Source organism: Astatotilapia calliptera, chromosome 2 (genome assembly GCF_964374335.1).
Source record: "Astatotilapia calliptera chromosome 2, fAstCal68.1, whole genome shotgun sequence".
In the NCBI taxonomy this organism is placed as follows: Eukaryota; Metazoa; Chordata; class Actinopteri; order Cichliformes; family Cichlidae; genus Astatotilapia; species Astatotilapia calliptera.
Window position 1 is genome coordinate 16380188 of NC_137423.1, and position 14657 is coordinate 16394844.

General features: G+C 41.6%; 1 protein-coding gene across 2 annotated transcripts in view; it reads right to left on the minus strand.

The window, feature by feature from the left end:
* LOC113036043 (uncharacterized) overlaps window positions 1–14657 on the minus strand; it is a 322745-nt gene that overhangs the window by 256520 nt on the left and 51568 nt on the right. The gene's annotated exons all lie outside the window — the stretch shown is intronic.

Genomic DNA, 14657 nt, shown 5'->3' on the forward strand with positions numbered 1-14657 from the left:
TGCAGAGGGCCAACAGGCCTTTAATCAGCAAAGATTTCCAGGAGCCGTTCAGCAACCAGTCCCACCAGCCTTGCTCATCGGTTACGTAGTCCTGTTGCTGAGCGTCTCTCAGTTGTTTCAGAACATTCAAAGAATTTGTCATGTTTAATGAGTGTATGTTGTCAGGTATGTAAGTGCAACATGTCTTGTTAAACAATATGCAGAGACCTCCTTTCTCTGCAAGAATAATGTCTAAAGCTACTCGGTGTTGCATGACAGTGATGCGGATTGCATCAATTTCTTCATTCTGTGATTTGTCAATGCGGGTGGAAGCGTTCAAAAACAGTCCAAAACGATAGTCTAAAGTCTCTATTCGTAGTGCGTGCTTTCCTACTCCTGTCCAGGGAAACAGAGCGTGGACTACCTTCTCGCCGGTGTTCCAGAGTTTGAAGTTCTCTGGAACGTCAGTTCCAAGGATTGAATCATGAGGCTTGATTTCTACATCGCGCTTAACTCTGGTCTTGTTGTGCACTGTTATCTTAAAAGTGTGATCTGAAATGAAGATAGGTGCACAGCATCCTGACCAATTGGGTGGCAGCATAAAGTATGCACGCTGTCCGCACAGCCATGCCATACCTTGTACCCAATAAGTACCATTTACCTGTCGATGTAGTTTGACTGTCCCGTATGGTACTGTTCCATAGGTTGTGTTGCAGTTGCTGGTCTGGCCCAGGGGGTGGCGTCCTTGCTCTGCTGCTTGGTAGAAGCACAGAGGATGCTGCTTCTCTGTAGGGGTCATAAAAACAGGGAAAGGGACAGAAGCATTTCTGTTTTTTACTGTCATATCTACCCAGAATTTGTCGTCACAGGTTCCATTCTTCAGGCCTTTTGTTTTTGCCCCTGGGAGTGAAGCTCCAATTCTGATTACATAATGTTGTCTTCCAATGCTGGCGAAACTGGCTGCACATTCACTTTGCCAGTGGCTGCTCATCATATGACCATATATGGTGGGATAGACTGATGTACTAGGCATATGGGAACAGACATAACAGTCTTTGTCTTCTATTGTGTTGTACAGGTATCGGTACCAGGCATTATTCATCCATGGGTGAAGGTGATCTTGGGTCATTTCGGTCAGATGGGAATTGTCATGGGTCCACCTCTTGAGACGGGGAATAGTTGGTGCTGTTCTGGGGGCTCTTCCAGGTATCAGCCAGAAGAGCATCATCACTAAGATGACGGCCATCAGACAGATTAGGCGACACATGAGCCGTTTCCGTTGAAAGTGACAAGCACTTAAGCACAACAGCTTTGGGGCTGGTGCTAGTGACTCTTCTTCTCCTGGATTCATCGGGCTGATTTCGTGTATTTCAGGCGTCCCTGGTGTTGTCATTGGTTCTTCTCTTTGGTGGGATGGGTCACTCTTTATTATGTGTTTGTTCTTCAGGGCGACCAGGCACACCCGGGCTCCAAGTGAGTAGACCACTGGCGAGAAGACAGAAAGGCGGGGTATACCCAATCGGCCCTTCCCTCCACCAGGGATCACTTGAGAGTCGGGGGAACCGGCGTCTTATTGTGGTGCAAACACTCTCTTCACGTGACTTTGATGGATCCACGAAGGTTTTTCAGCTATCTTGCAAGCTGTCGGTGTAGTTAGCAACACCTGGAATGGACCCTCCCACCGCGGAGCACTCCAGTTTCTTCTCTGGAGGACTTTAGTCAGAATCCAATCACCGGGGTTCAACCTGCAAGAGACTGGAGATGGATCACACGGCAGCTGATTGTTCAAAATCACTTCTTTATTCTCAAACAGTTTTGTCATCCATTCTGCCATTGTTGTTTCGGCAATAGATTTATTAATTGGCTCACTAGTTATGGGGAGAGGGAAGGGTCTGCCATGTATAATTTCAAATGGTGTTAGACCACCTGCTCCCTGAGTTATTCTCATCCATAGCTTAACTAAGCTTAGACATTCAGGCCATGGTTTTTTAGTTTCCTCCATACATTTCCTCAATCTCTGTTTAATTGTGCCGTTAGTTCTCTCGACTAATCCTGCACTTTGTGGATGATAAGAACAGTGATGTTTTATGCTGAAACCTAAAGCTTCAGAAACTTTACTTATTACTTCATTTACAAAATGTGTACCATTATCTGATCTTATCAGAGACGGAATGCCATATGTTGGAATGAAATGGTTGCACAAACATTTTGCTACTGAGATTGCATCTGCTTTTTTCACTGGGTATATTTCTGGCCACTTGGAAAATACATCTATTATCACAAGTGCATACTTGGAGGATTGAGATTCATTTAGTTCTATAAAATCCATGTGGATAGTGTGAAATGGGTGTGGCGGTATAGGAAACCGGCCTCGCTTTGGTCTTAAATTGCCCTGAGCATTGTGTTTTTGGCAAATCATGCATGTTCTAATAAACTCTTTTGCTGAACTTTCAAAATTTTTTGTATAGAATTGTTTATTAAGTATAGAAACCATCCCTCCTGATGACACATGAGTATTGGAATGTGTCACTAAGGCGGCAGTTTTATGCAAAGATTTTGGAAGAACTGGTTTGTCATTGCACATCATGAGATTGTCTTTTAATTCTGCTCCATCTTTCAACCAAGATTTTTGTTCACTCAGTGATGCTGTCTTTTGTGCATCTGCTAGTATTTCTAATGGTATTAAATCTATGGTTTCTGTTGTTAAAACATCAATGTGTTTTTCTGCAGCTGCTTTGGCTGCTTTGTCAGCAAAGTTATTTCCTTTTGTTATTTCTGTGTCATCCTTTTGATGAGCTGCACATTTGCATAGTGCTAATTCTTTTGGCAACGTTATCACTTCTAATAGCTGTTTTAGAAGGCTTGCATGTTGAACTGGGTTGCCTGTGGAAGTTGTCATTCCTCTGTTTTGCCATATTTTCGCAAAATGGTGAACTGCTGAATAGACATATTGGCTGTCTGTGTGTATATTGACACTTTGACCTTCGTACAGTGTACATGCTCTAATGACCGCGGTTAGTTCTGCGCTTTGAGCAGAGTTTGAGGAACTGAGAGCTTTTGCCTCTACCACTGTATCAACAGTTGTGACCGCGTAACCCACACAATTTCTACCGAAAATGTCTTTTGACGCTGAGCCGTCTACAAAAACATTACTGAAACTGCTCTGGGGGGAACTATGTATATCAGTGCGAGGTTTTGTGTCTTCCTCTAATTTTTTAATGCAACAATGTTGTTCTCCATCCAGAGGGGTCGGCAAAAGTGTGCTTGGGTTCAGCTGGCCACACTTCTTTATTGTTATGTGTGATTGCGAAAGTAAAATCCCCACATAAGAAAGTTGTCTGGCGTGTGTGAGGAAAGAGAGATTTGCTTGGAGCAAAATAGAGGTCACAGCATGTGGGACTTTGATGATCAACTTATGTCCCAAAACAATGTCTGCACATTTTTTAACTGCCTCTGCTGCTGCTGCGCATGCCTGAACACAGGTAGGTAATCCAGCAGCTACAGAGTCAAGTTTGCATGAATAGAAAGCTAATGGGCGTTGTTTTTCTCCAAAAGCTTGAGTTAAGACTGCTTTCATGTACCCTCCTGCACCATCAACATGGAGAATAAAAGGTTTTTCATAGTCTGGTAATGCTAAGACGGTACATGTCTGCAATGCTATCTTTAAATCAATGAAAGCTTTTTCTGCTTCTGGGGTCCACTGTATTTTGTCTTTTAATGCTAGGTCTTTACCATAAATGAGGTTCTGTAGTGGCTGGGCCAGCAGTGCATAATCTGGAATCCAGCATCTACAGAAATTGCACAGACCTAAATAACTCATCATTTGTTGTTTGGTAATTGGCTTAGGAGCATTTTGTACAGCTACTTTTCTGCTGTCTAACAGCTGCCTGCCTTGTCCTGTCAGTTTGTGGCCAAGGTATGTCACTTCCTGGCTCCACAACTGCAATTTATGCTGTGAGACTTTATGGCCTTGCTCTGCTAGATGTTGCAAAACTGTCAGTGTGTTTGCTTTGCACTCATCCTGTGTATGGCCTGTAATCAATATATCATCTACATACAGCAGGAATTGCCCTGGAGCAGGGAGGGAGCAAGATGACATTGATTTTCTCAAAGCCTCTGCATAAAGAGTGGGGCTATTCTGGAATCCCTGAGGCAACCTTGTATAAGTATACTTTTGATTGTCAAAGGTGAATCCGAATAGCTTCTGTGAGTCAGGGTGTAGAGGCACAGAAAAGAAAGCATTGGACAAGTCTATTACAGAGAACCACTGTTCCTTTGGTGTTACTTGATTTAAAATTGTGTGTGGGTTAGCAACCACTGGAGGTATTTGCTCTGTTACCTCGTTTATTGCTCTTAGGTCATGAACTAGGCGATATTTTCCTGTATTAGCCTTTTTTACTGGAAAAATTGGTGTATTACTCGTGGCTTCATTAGTTTTCACGAGAATACCTGCTTTTTGCATGTCTGCTATGACTGGTCCAATTCCTTCTCTCGCCTCTGCACTCAAGGGATATTGCGGTTTCACAGGCCTATATGTGGTTGTAGTTTTCACCACTACTGGATCTGCTCCTTTTATTAGGCCTACATCTGTGGGTCCTTGAGACCATAATGTTTGTGGTAGCTTTTCTAGTTCAGGGTATGTTTCAAATGTTAACACTTGTCATTCATCTTGTTCTGTTGTGGTTAAGTGTGTAGCCGGCGTGGTGGTTAATGGCCAGCATAGAGTATATCTCATGCAGCCTGTCCTGCGGCCTTTTTGCCAGCCATCACACTCTGTTTTGTCATATCTGTCCATTTCTACAGATCTCAGCACTGTACCCAACTCAGACCAAGGCGTTTGGTCGTTGCGTGCAACAGATACATGAGGGTTCAACATTTTGTTTACGCGCTGCACTGCATCTGTCTGTAACACTGAGCATATTGCATTGCCACTCTGTGTCACATACAGATGTTGTAAGACTAGTTTTTGCGGTCCCAATCTGTGTACTTGCTGATCATAAATTTTGTCTGGGCCTGGGACGTGTTTATACCACAGGGTGTTGTGGTATTTTGATGGGTCCTGCCTGTGTGAGTGTTCAGGTAAGTACATATTAGCTTTGGCCTCTAGAGGTTCAAGTTTTGGTAAATCTAAAGTCCAGTAATAATTTGGCTCACCTAAACCTTCACAAACAAAAATGTCTTCAGTGTGGCTCTGACTGTCAGAGAGTAGGAGTCTGGCTTGCATGCCACTTTCTTCAGGGATAACTCCTATTTTTAATTTTGTTAAAGCATCTCTTCCTAACAGATTCAGCGGACAAGATGGGTCATAAATGCACTGATTTTTGCAGCCACGGCCACTTTCTCTATGTGACATAAAGAGGGGGACGGTTAACTGCTGTTTTGTCACATGTCCTGAGGCTGATTTCACAATTAGAGTGTCTTTTGAAAAAGTTACATTTGGGACTTCTACTGTTAGTACACTTTTACACGCTCCTGTGTCGCAAAGGAATTTTACTGGGACGCCATTCACGTGTACTATAACTGTTGGCTTTGCTTCTGATCCTAGCAGTAGTTGTTCGATATTGTAAACTTCCCCTTCATCTGTTTCACTTCCTTCCTCTCGTGCTAGTCATTCATCACGTCGTCTGCGCCTGTCATCATCACTTTCCTGTTCTTGGCTTACACTTCTACAGTCTCGAGCAAAATGCCCGTTTTTACCACAGTTATAACATTTCATATCTCTTTTGTCTCTTCTTTGTCCTGCTTTTTGCTTTCCCTTACGTGGCTTATAGCCTGTTGTGTTTTTTTGCTGTCCTGAGAAAGCTATAAAGCCTGTCTCTGGGTCAATCATGAAAACTCCTTCTGTTTTTTCTTTCTTTCTTTGTATTTTTACTGCATGTTCCGCGTGCTGCAGAGCGTCGGGCAGTGTGCCCGTATTTTGAGTTACCCACTGTTTGTCTACTTGTGCTTTTATTTTGGGCAGCAGGCCATTCAGAAAAGCATTTTTTAATTGTTGTTGAAAAGCAGACTGTGGATCGGGACCATGATTCAGCCCTGAGTTTTGCCTGAAAACTGGGCGTAGGCAATCCAAATAGTCTGATGCTGTCTCTCCTTCCTTTTGTTTGCACTCTCCTATTTTTCCATAATCTGGCCTTGGGGCTAAATTAACTTCTACTCTGCCGTACAAGTCATTTAGTTCCTGTCCTAACTGAGGAGTGTCTGGTCCTAGCACGTCGCCGTTTTGGTCATTTCCTGTGTATTGGCCTCTGGCTCTAGGAAAACGTAAACCTAATAAATCTTGAAGAACTTGCAGCATTTCATGTCCGTTCAATCCCCAGCCATGTCGAATCAACTCTACTGCGTTTCGCCACGGCTGGAAACCTTCGTTAAGGGGTGGCACATCTTTTAGCACATTCTCTCTGTCCTTATGGGACCAGGGTCGGAATGCGTATATCAGAGGCTCTCCATCTATTGGTATGTTTCCTTGGGCGTCTGCGGGCCCACAAGGTTGCCCAAACCTAGGATTTGATAAGGCAACCATTGGAAACTGACCTACAGTTCCTTCTTTTTTGTAGTGATTATATTTAGTCATAAGATTAAGGTGATGTTTTGCCTCTGCATAGGGATCTGGAAGAAAAGGGTTGTGAGGAGAGATTACAGGAAGTGGTGACGTAGGAATTGGTGCAGCTGCTGCTGCAGTGTGTGTGGGCTGAGGTGCATAAGGGGGGGGGGGGGGGTTTCTTATTATTTGTTGCAGTTTTCTGTTTATCTTTATTTTCTTGTTTTTGGGCACGTTTAGCACTGCGTTTATCATTTTCTGCCTCCCATGCTTTGAAAAGCTGCCATTCTGCTACACGTTTTGCTTTTTTCTTTTGACTTCTTTCCTCATATAGTTCTTTTTGCAAAGCAGCTTTTAAAGCAGTTATTGACTCTGGGTTGCATTTGCCTTGCCAGGCTGGACAATAAATTTTATGTGGATTTCTCCACCTATTTGCACTGACTCTCCCTGCATTTTGACAGTTTTTTTCTAGCCATTCTTCATCTGCTGTTAATTTGACTTTGGTTTTAGAATTACCCATTTTGAACTAATTACGTCAGAACTGTGACACTGTCTCTGGTATGACGAAGCGGGCAGGTTACCAATAACAGCCTTCTACTCACTCGCTATTCGAGTGAGCGGTTATTGATTTTACGTGATGACGCACAACCTTATTTTCCCACTTCAACCAGTACGTGAGTGTGCACAGGAAAACAACTTTGAGGAATAGTTCGACCGCTTATTGGGTCGTAAATGACAACTTACTCCTGTATTTCAACACAAACAAAGCGCGTTTTTATGATTTTTATTGAGATTTTCCGTATTTTTTTTTATGTAACACCTTCAACCTGTTCCGTTGCAGCCACTCCTAGAGCGACCGGAACTTGTTCCGTTACAGCTGCTTCCCAGAGCAACCGGAACTTTTAACAGCGATTTCTAGAATTTCGCTCTTGCCTGTTTGTCTCTAAGTCCCTTCTGGACTGAGATCTGTCGGCGCTAACCAGGTTTACACACTATTTTAAAGGAAAATCTCAATATCAACGTATTTTAGTGCTTGATGGAGTGCAGTGTTTCATATTCACCTTACTGTGGCGCTGCGTTTTGAATCCGGCGCTCATCGGGTCCTGGAGCCGTGAAGGCCTGTATAAGACGCTGACCGGAGATCGAATTCACGCTCCCGGTTTTTCTTGTTTACTGTGCACAGATTTTTCCCAGCGCAGGCGTCACGACGTCAGGATCCGATGAAGACCGTTCTGTGGAAAACTAGACGTTAAAAATAACAGTCAGTTATCCGGCTACGAAGGACCAATTTAATGTCAGGGGTTGACATTAGTTCAAACACAGATAAGAGAAATGAGACAACTGCAGACCGACTCAGAGAGTAATTAGAAGACGTGCGCACGGGTGTGAATGTCTCTGAGAAGACACACACACTGAGCGCAGGCTTGGTTCTTTATTTATAGTGAAAGTAAGTTACATAGTACTTCCTCTTTTAACTGTAAAGGGAGAGGTCAGGCATTATCTCAGCTTATCTGACCTTGCACACATACTGAAAATAACAATGCAGAAGTATATCATGCTTATCTGACATCACACACTAAGGTAAGGAATGCATTATGTTCTCTTTAACAATAAGCTTGGTTATGTGAAAATATATGAACACACAAAATATAAGGCATACTTGGTTAGAATATAAGGCACACTTGATTATATTGTATTATAGAGATTTGGTTATAATGTATAATGTAGAAAATCTCTAACAAGGTTTTATTCAAATGTTAGTCTTTTCAGTTGTTTCCCCACTTTTTTCCTGTTTCAAAATCAAACACCAGTTTGTGAGAAGATTATCTTCTTTTTTTAATAGGCAGATAAAGTTTTACATTGGAACTGGCTAATTTGTCAATTGTTTGTTACAAATGTTCGTATTTTAATATTCAAAAATGTTTTTGCCCAAAACATATGTGCACTACATGTCAGTAAAAATACTATGCAAATATTGCTGTCCTTGAATGCTGAGTAAACATTGACAAAGCACTGATTGTATCTCTGGTACTTTACCAACGCAGTATCTAAAAACTTTGCACCGTAGTGGTTAAAATCTCATTCTAATAAGAGTTAAAAGCGCATTCGGTTATTAGGTTTATAGGGTTATTGAATTATGGTTAACGGTTGGTAAAATTTTTTTTAAAACATTATCTGCCAATTACATCTGCCACCCTTCTCCAAATCTGTGCCCCTACCTGGCCCCCCCAACAAAAATTTTCTAGACACGCCACTGCAAACAGGTACTAAAATGTGACATCATGAGACTGCATGCGACTGATTGGCTGGTCAGTGGCGTCACTCAATGAGTCATGAGAGCTTCTTGTTCACGAAAATGAAAATGGTGTCCTGCCTTAATTCCTGAGATTCTGTTCTGCTGGGTTGGGCCATTGGAATCACGAAAGAGCATAAATGAATTCTGTATATTTACAAATCCTGTTTGCTTCCCTTAATGAGCTCAGCTAAAACTATACTTTTCATAAGAACACTGAACTCGAGAGCATATAATGCTTACTTGAGAGCTGGCAAGCTGTCACTTTCTTTTCAAACCCTCAGGAACACAGAACCCCCCCCCCCCCCATCCCACCCCCGTCCCCCCGTCCTGCCTTCAGTTCAGACCTTTCACTCAGTGGAAATATTATAAAACTATTACATTATAAAATAAAAAGTACAACAAAGGAGACTCTGAGTGACTGAAGGAAGCATAGCATTTCAGCTTCAAAATGACAGCAGCTGGTCTCTTCAGTTTTAGCGTTTTAAGTAAAGGTGATGTAATCCAGTAGGGTAATGTACTCAAATCCCAACATGGTGTAGGCATCAGCTTATGTCAACCAGTTATTTCACCTACTAAAACAACAAGTCTCATTCTTCTTCAGCCACACAGGCTTTATATCCGTCCTGTATACCAACTGTCAGGTAAGTCAAGATCAGCTTTACTTTGACTTGACTGCTGATAAACTGAATGGGAATTACTTACAGGCTTCTTGAAAAGTACTTCTTGAAACATTAATAAAAGCAAAATTTTCTCTTAGACTGCATAAACTGCTAGCTACATAACAGATGATCTCTCATATATCATTCATATATAGATTCTTTTGTAAATTTAAAGAAATTTACAATCTGTGATGTTGTTTTATGTGTGTGTGCAGGGCTGGACTGGGACAAAAGCCATAAAGCCTTTGAATGAAAACAAACACTGTTGTGACAGTGATGTACTCTGTCGTGGTGGTATATGTCTGATTTCTATAGATTTTACATCAGATAAAAACTTTGGTTGTAAGATTCAGATAATTATTCATTAAAAGCCAGATATTTTAAATGAGAATAAGAAAGAAAAGTATTTCTTTGCGCCCCCCTTTCTCTGTTAATGCCCTACCTGCCCCCCTGGCAAAACTTTGCTAGACCCGCCCCTGCACAGTTACCAGCTGTCAGCTACTTAGAAAAGGATCCTGGTGTTATTTGTCTCTTAGAAACAGTTCATACCTTCCCTTCAACTCATTCATGTCACCTAAAAGGTAAACCTGTTTCTTCATCACCTGTGTGACAAAGTGGCTAGGACAGAATTCATTTACCATTTGTCACTTGCGTGTATTGTTATTCTGTGTTCTGTTATTTACAGTCAGCCATAATGCTTTAATTTAGACATTGCTGGTGTAACTTCTCTTAACACACAATATCCCGGGTTTTGTTTGTGGTAGCAGTAGTTACATTCTTTACATCCATGCATGTGTTTTAAAGCAAACACTACTAACCATCAGATCATCTGAATTCTCTTCTGTTTACAGGCACATGTCTAGTAATTTATGTTTCTTTATGTTGCTTTGGTTATACTTACCATGGTGTCCATGTTGTGCTTGCAGGTCCTATATGTGAGACAGGTGTATGGGAAGGGCCGCCCACTACTTCCTGTTTATATAGGGTCATGAGGTCAATGATTGGATCACTGGGTGTAACCAAATGGAGGGTTTGTTTTCTTTAAAGTAGCCTTTTGAGTTATATTGTATGCAGTGTTTTACTTTACAAACCATTTAGTTGGAGTAAATGAGTTTGTCAGTTTCATGCATGACTTTATTCCTGTTCTTTATTTAGAATTGTATAATTTGGTTTGACCTATTTTGTTCAATGGTAGGGACTAACGAGGTCAGGTGTGGGCAAAGTCTTGTATAAAGCCAGTGGGATTTTTGCATGCCTGATTGATTGTTTTATGGTAAAAGGGAGATGCTAGCAATAAAGTATGTTTAAAAAGAACTTCAATTGTCTGCTAATGCTATTTACTTATCACCTTCCTTGCTGCTTAAGTTATGCTACTTCACAACCTGTTCAGCTCTGATGATTCAGTAAGGACATCTCCTGGTTTCATCTTCATGTTTGCCTCTCACCACATATCCAAACCGATATCATGACCAGCAGTTTTTACAGATGTGGCTCCAGCAAGCATTAGTTGATACTAGAAACTAATATTAAACAAATTCGAACAACAGCTGACCAAGCTTAAACGTGCTGCTGTTGTTTAACGCAACATCCGCTTATTTCCTCTTTCTGCCGCAAAGTGGGCGATAAACAAACAAGAGCGACGGGACTTGCGTCAGAAAAGCCGATCAGCTGATCATTGATCAGTTTCATGATTGAAGTTGCAACGGGAGAGGGGGGGGAGGGAATGAGAAAAAAGAGGCAGCTGACAGCGTAAAGGCGCTGAATAACTCCAGCTTTGTGTCTTTTTCCATTGTAGCTGAAGTACGGGACAAACTGTGTTCCTTTTCACCTCAATACAAAATGCGTAATATTTTCTCTTAATACAGGACGATTCCGTTTTTAATGGGACGGTTGGCAACTCTACTAACTAACCTTAGGAATAAAATAAAGTTCACTATCAGTAACATCATAGCATCCGCCCAGCTGTGTAGAAACTCCGTCATGCTAGCTATTACACAGTACGAGTTATTGTAACTGACTGTAAAAAGTGAGCACAGCGAAAATAAACTACACCTAAACTTGGTTTATATCTGACCCAGATAGACTGCAGGTCATAACTTCTTACCTGAAGTTCAGTTCACCTGACACTCGGACCGGCGGCCACCTCAGGTCTCTCCTCCTCGTGCCTCCCCTTTCCGTCATCCACCTGCTGGCCTCCGTGGAAGCTCCGCCATAGCCACCACCAAATAACTGAGTTATTTTTACACATTGGCCATCCACCAGCTTTTATTGTTTATACCCTTACAAAAAACAAAAACAAAAAACACACATTGGCCCATAAAAACGAAAAATCACCCTCGGTCCACCAGGCAAATGCCCGGTAGGCCCGACGGCCAGTCCAGCTCTGTGTGTGTGTAGAGATAGAGAGAGAGAAAGAAAGCGACACCGCGGCTGGAGTCTCTTCAAAATGGCTACAGAAAAGGAAATACAGAGATACTGTGTCTCAGTTTCGGCAGCAACTATCCAAACTGAGTCTGTGTGTGTGTGTGTGTGTGTGTGTGTGTGTGCGTGTGTGTGTGTGTGTGTGTGTGTGTGTGTGTGTGTAACCCATCCATTCCCCCTAATATGTGATTAATGATAAGTGATGCCAGAGGCATTATCCTGATCATGACAGAGCAACACGACACCTCTGTCCTCCAAATGAGCTCCAACTAGTATGTCTGTGTTAGTGTGTGTGTGTGTGTATGCAGAGAGCTATAGCAATGAAGGGATAGGAGAGGAACAGGGGTGAAGAAGTGGCAAAAAGATGGACTGACAGCAACAGAGTGATGCAGAGGAAAACAGAGAAATGATATAAAGGCACTGCTAAAAGAAAAGAAGGTTAAATTAAGAAGCGTGAGGAGTTAAAACGATAAGCAGCATACTGAGACAAATCTTCACCAGATTTCAGCTAAAGAGCTCCCTGTTTGTTAAAAGTATGTGACTGTTTTTTTTGCTTTTTGGTTCTTTTGGGGTTTTTTTTTTTTTGGGGGGGGGGGGGGGGGGGTGTTTGTTTGGTTTTTTTTGCTTTAACCCTTAATTGTATACCTCAGGTATTATCCTCCCCCAATCCATTTCATCCAACCAACACTCCATTCTTCAACCTCTTTTGTATAAAAAAAAATCTGGAAAAATAGCTGAAATAATTTTTCATACTATCATTCAAACAACAAACATATATCAAACTCTGACCAAGACAGAAAGTGTTTGTGGCATGTATAAATCAAGTTTCGTAAGGCCCTGGAAAAGACAAAGATAAGAAAAAGTTGCTGAAGTCTACAGAATGATTTCTAAAGACTTTTTCTGACTGTGGAGTAGTGATGCGCGAATCATGAACGAATCGTTCAATACTCGAGAATCACTTTACTGACTCATGAATCATGATTCACAAGCCCAACTGACTCATCCCTGTTGCTGTTAGCAGCAATGTATCTAGCTTATAATTAAAATTGTGGAGAAAAACACAACATCCAGTATCTTAACAAAAAAATTTCTGCTCTGAACTGGAAGAAAAAACCTTGAATAGAAGCTCACATCAAGAAATAGCTCCTCGGTTCACAGTAGCATCGCTCTGCTAACATGCTAACAACACATTTGAGCTACTCACCCCCTCCATTCCTGTGCTGAATCCTAAGCGTAAGTGAATCACTCAGGACTCGCTCACCCCCTCCCTCCTGTGCTGAATCAGAGAGCGAACGAATCACTCACTCACTCACTCACTCACTCACTCACTCACCCCCTCCCTTCTGTGCTGAATCTTAAGTGAATCACTCAGGACTCACTAACCCCCTCCCTCCTGTGCTGAATCATAGATCAAACGAATCACTCACTCACTCACCCCCTCCCTCCTGTGCTGAATCATAGAGCGAACGAATCACTCACTCACTCACTCACCCCCTCCCTCCTGGCTCACAGCTTCTTCTTCTTCTTGGTTGGTAACCAATGTTAAGGCGCATTACCGCCCCCTGGCTCACAGCTCAGTGGACATTTAGATGAGAAAATATATATTTAACACATTTAAGGAAAATACTAATAAAATAAAAATAAACAAAATAAATGTTTATTAAGCAATTTTGATAGGAAATTGCTTAATTTTAGAAATGTTTTTGCTCTTTTTTTGCTCTATAAAATAGTTTGGGTGTTTTTTAGAATTATTCATCTTTGCAGTAGGATTTACATGAAAAGACAAACAAATTAAGTTTGAGTGAAAATGTAAATTTTTTGCACTCTCTGGTCAACTGACTCAGTGAATCAAATGACTCAAAAAACCCGATTCACTTTGGTGAGTGACTCATTAAAACTCGATTCAGTAAAAAGAATCAAATTTACCATCACTACTGTGGAGACAGTGGTGGAGTGCAAACAAGAAATAGAAAAAATACCATTTTTAGCATGGCGAGCCAGACAGCATGGTTTATGGTGGATAAGGCCATCCTATAATTAATGAGATGGCCTATCTGACCTATCAGCACAAATAACAAGTTGCAGATCATGTAAATGTTCATAGTGTGTTTTCCATTTGATGCCATAGACTGCTAAAATATTGCACATTAAATGTATATCTTTAACTACAATTTTGAACATGATAAAATCAGTTTCTTTACAGGTCCTATATAAAAACTGGACATATCCACTGCTGCATTTATGCATGCTAACAAGGTTGGGTAGCATGGTTGGTATCTCACAACAGTCCATATTATTTGTCAGACTCATTAAAAGATAAAAGATAAGATCTCAAAGAAACACAGTCAATGACTTCAGTTCAGTGGACTCCACTTTAGCAGTTTCCGATAGCTCTGTGTGTCATCAGGGAGATGTCAGCACATCTGTCAATTAAAGTGGCCACACATCTCATCCCATTGTTCAAAACGATGGCCAAACTTGAAACCTAGTTCAACTCTGTGTGGAGCCAGCCTCAGCTGATTCCCACATTCTGGGACTTCAGTCATGGCATTAAAAAAAACAATAAATGCTAACGTTTTTATTGGCCAAGTATATGCGCAAACACAGGAACCAGGGCACCCCTAATGAGAAGTGGGCTACTGGAACAAGAAGGCATCGGTGGGCAAGACACGAAAATAGGGCATTGTTGGAATGCTACTACACAAGTAACCCTGGTGGAAGGGGATACATGAATAGGATAACCAGCACCGGTAATCATTAGTTC